Source organism: Cydia strobilella, chromosome 25, assembly GCF_947568885.1.
Source record: "Cydia strobilella chromosome 25, ilCydStro3.1, whole genome shotgun sequence".
Lineage (NCBI taxonomy): Eukaryota > Metazoa > Arthropoda > Insecta > Lepidoptera > Tortricidae > Cydia > Cydia strobilella.
The window spans coordinates 7,191,520-7,196,387 of record NC_086065.1 but is presented as its reverse complement, the minus strand read 5'-3'; positions in this window follow the sequence as shown (position 1 = coordinate 7,196,387).

Sequence of the window (4,868 nt, the reverse complement as noted above, 5' to 3'; positions counted from 1 at the left end):
CAGTTTGAGGAGTACAGCCTACAGTTTAATTTTTTGCTCCTATTACAGGCCACACATTGTATACATTCCCAAAGTTTTAAAAATATGTGTACGCTCTTACACCTTAGACAATAAAGTCGTGTTCACATTTTTTTGAGCCATGTGTCTGGATCGATATTTTTGCCTTCGACTGTACTTTAAAGCGCGACTTAAGTCGTGTTTCAGTAACGTCTAAACGTCACATTCCTGACAAAATGTATGGGATTTGAAATTGACCGTCAGTTTTGTGACGATTGCTAACCGGTCGTTTATGTTTTTTCTTTATACTACGTCGGTGGCAAACAAGCATACGCCCTGATGTTAAGCAGTCTCCGTAGCCATTGGTAGTAGACATGTCTAATAAAACTAATAATGCCTGTATCTTAAGGTCTTCACATATTTTCATTGTTTGCTAAATTTTAATTTCTGAGGACTTTTTCTATAGAAATTCGGCAATTTCTAACAATGTAGGGAACCTAGTATTGAATATAGGATGTTTCCTGTAACAGGAGCATTAAATCAAACTGGAGGCTGTACTCTGTACTCCTCAAACTGACCAACATTTGTTAAGCAATAAAACTATGAAAACGGATTATATCGCGTATATTGAATTTATAATTCATCCCGACGTTTCGAACTCTTTACAGCGTTCGTGGTCAACGGGTGACCCGGTAATCCGTTTTCATAGTTTTATTTCATGAGTAACTATCGCGGTAACCGAAGACAATATTTGTTAAGCAACTTTTAAAAATAACGTGTTTTGATTTTTATTACACTTTAAAGTTTATTCTAAGACGCAATGTATTGCAAAATTTGTTATGTTTAAAGGGTGACAAGTAACGTCAAACACACAGATGGCAGCGTACATTGAAAATAATATTTAATTAGTATGAAAAAGGTATAATTTAAAAATTTCATAATTTTAAAAAGTTGCTGAACAAATGTTGGTCAGTTTGAGCAAAGATAGATATAACTCCGTAATAGATGGATACAGTCTAAGGAAAAAACGTGCCTCGAAAATCAAGAAAATTTGATTCTCGTTCAGAGGGCGCTACTAGTTTTGGCCAACTGTCGTATAGATGGCGTTGACGGTTTCGTTTGTTATTTAACAATTTTAACGCATATCAGTGACAGAACATGGGTCAAAATCATAAAAATAATTAATGCAAATAAAAAAATCATTTATCTATATTTAAATACATTTTATCGTATTTTTATAAATCTTCATTTCTAGTTTTAAAGTGTGTCGACAGATGGCAGTGAATTTACTGGGGTTACAAAATTTACTATGACAGTACCGCTCTAGTATAAGTTACTCTATGGTTTGAGGAGTACAGCCTCAAGTTTAATATAATGCTCCTGTTACAGGAAACACCCGGTATATCAGGACTAATTTTGTCTCGGGAAAAAGGTAGTGGTAATTATACACTCTTTTTTTATTTAAATGGCATCATATACCATCTAAGTTCGATATCATCCAGTTTCAGTTAAAAATATTTCATTTTCAATCAATCAATCAATAAATTTTTCAGGCAAAAATAAAAAATACCCATCGATATAATTGTGTCACATATATTGTAACTAGCCCTAGCACAGACCCCGGTCTTTTTGGGCTGTTACTGCACACTATGTCTTTAAATGCTGGCTTAAATTAAAATGTATAATTAGAAATAGTGAAAAGTTTGTTGTATATATTTAATGAATAAAAAATATAAATATATATAAATAAATTAAGACATAAAATAACAATGTAACATTAAAATTACAAATACATTCGACAGGTATTTAAACGATCTTTATAAGAAGAAACCAAATCATTCCATTATGAGACGTAACTACATACTGTGACAATTGATTTTCGTTTAACAACCAATACGCAGTTGTTACGTTTTTTCACTGGAGCTTAAAATTTGCGAGCGAAAGTGAAAAGCAGTGAATCAGCTGTCTCGTCATTCCTAATGCCTGCATAATCCAGGCGATTCAGAAAATTTAATAAAAAATTGAAAATTAAATTCAGTGTAAATTTCATTCGATAGAGTGACGAGCGTTCGCGTTTGCGTTATGTCTATTTTGTATGGGATTTTGAACAGCGCGCCAAGCGGGACGTTTTGGAAACTCAAAATTACATACAAAATGACACTTCGCAAACACGTACGTTACGTCACGCAGATAGTTTGCCGTTTTGCTAATTTATTAGCTCGGGCTCAGATGTAATTTGCATTGATAAAGTGTGGCAATGTCAAATTTCTACGAAAATATGACGTTCATAATGACACCCCCTCACTTTGTTATCTTAAAGTCCGTGTAAAGCTTAGCTTGGACGGAGTATACGGACTCTTTATTGGTATTTCTTAAGGTGATGTTCATATTCAGACTGCACCAGCATTACTGCTGCAGTATTGCAGCGCGACATTACTGCTGACTGCATCATTGCCGCAAATGTCAAAAATCCGGGCAGCAACATCGATATTGACATTTGCAGCAGTAATGCAGTCGGCAGTAATGCAATAGGGTAATAATAAATAATATGGTTGTTGACACATGTTGAATTTTATAACTAAATCTAGTTAAATAGATAGAAAATGAGTAATTTATCACAATAAATTGGAAACTTAAAAAATATATGGGAACAATAAAAAAATACAATACCTCAGTTTCGAAAAAAAAACTTTTTTTTTCAACTTTCAAATAGGAAAAAATAACGATACCATTCGATTGCTTTAAGACAATGTGTCCCATACAGACATTTGATCCTCAAAACAGTCAAAACAAACCTGATCGACTGATAACATTAAAAAATAATTGTCAACTACCCTATTCTGGTGCAGTCTGTGTCACTGTCATTTTTGACTTTGTAACCTAATGTTATCAATAAATTTTCATTTTCATTTTTTTATTTTCATTTTCACCTTTAGTCGGATGGTTGTGTGAGTTTAGTAAGCGTTTGGAACATCGTTATTATTTTGTCTGAGGTGCGTTCTGAATTTAAATCACTTTCGATTTCTGTTCGCGGTTACGTAGTGGTGTTACATAGATTTGGCCACTTTGACATTATTGCATTGTTGCAGTGGCAACAATGCCAAAGTGGCCAAATGTATGTAATATTGCTTTGATAAATTTAGCATATTTAATATTTTAAAAGAATGCTACAGTACAAAGAACCAAAAGTACAGTATGAAGTACAGTATATGGGGGACTGGTAGAGAATGCCTAGAGGCATTAAGTAAGTAAGTAAGTAATCATTTATTGTCAGATTGTGCATGTCAGTATACAGATGTTACAATAGTATTTTATAATAGTAAGTGTCACAATCAACCGGTTTAGGGTATACAATAGACTTATTCCTAAAATACAATAGTAATATATATATAATATCTAGATAAATTACATTCCATAGACAGAGTCAATTCAATATTAAGTCCGGCTTTTGTACATTCTTACGTGATTTTTTAGAAGCCTAAGGCTCAAAATATTAATAAAAAATCGTTCTGTTCGTAAAAAAATCAACGTAAATGATGGCCAGGATATTTGAGTTCTTCAGTGGCCATAATAACTATAAATATAACAAATTAAATAATTACTATGAAATAGAGTATAAAAATACTTATGGTAATGGTTCAAAGCGAACCTTTATATAGGTATATTTTTAATTAACTAGAGAATAGTCTTAATTCTAGCCAATTTTTTTGTTAAGAGCACTATTTTATAGGTCATAACATACCGAATTGATTCATATACCTATAAAACTTAAAAGTTTAAAACTTAAATAACATATATAACATTTACATTTTTTATAATAACAAATTTAACCATTTATGAAAAGAAAAAGAGCTTTTACATAAGCAATTTTATGAAATACAACCACGGGTACCTAATAGGTACAAATTAACGCTACAGAGCCTTTTATTGTCACTCTACCATAACAATGTTGCAAATCCCTTCAAAATTGGACCTTATTTAACAACTTCTAAGGTCCAATTTAAAACGTATCTAAGCAAAGACGCAAGCAGTTTTGAAGTCTCGCAAGGCGCCAACTTTCGCTCAGCTTTCCAAAACATTCGAACACTGGCCTACTAAACGCAATAAACGCATTAGCATTCGATCCGAATTCAACCTTAACATTAACACATAGAGTACATTTTTCATTGGTTTATATTCTCACTTAATGTCTTAATTTTTTAAATTGGCATTTGAATTTCGAATTTCGACTTTTTGGAACGGGTTTAAAGTTGACAATCGGTTGGTGTTTTAGGTAATGACATTGGTTAAGGTTATTTTCGGTTTCAATTGCGTAAAATTGACAGCTAATTGGTATTTGATAGGGCCAAAGAAATTGGCAGGAAAGGGGCCAATTTCACAAAGGTTCTATGGAATTAGTGAAAACGGAAACGTTTATTGTCTTTTTAGACAATTATAGGGATGGAGAAAAGTGGCATGTGTTTTTCCATTGACCAAACACTTAGAAGATTTTCCGTGCAACTGTTATACTTTATGGTTTAATGGATGTCTTATTAAATAGGGCAGATTTAATTTTATAGTTTGTCTAGCAAATCTTGTCAGTAGAAAAAAGGCGGCAAATTTAACTGACAAGATTTGCTTGACCAACTATATGTCTACTCTTTTTACGAAAAAATTTAGTCACAAAATATCATAACGTAGGTGTATAAATTTACTTTGTATTTTATGATTTTATCCATTGTATCTATTTATCTTATATTATTAAAAAACTGATCCTAAAGTAAGAATAACCTACTGAAAAATAAAGAAGTTAAATGTGCACCTACACATAAAATTGACAATAAACTTATAGATATTTTTTTATAGATATTTTAGCTACTGAAATAAAAAAA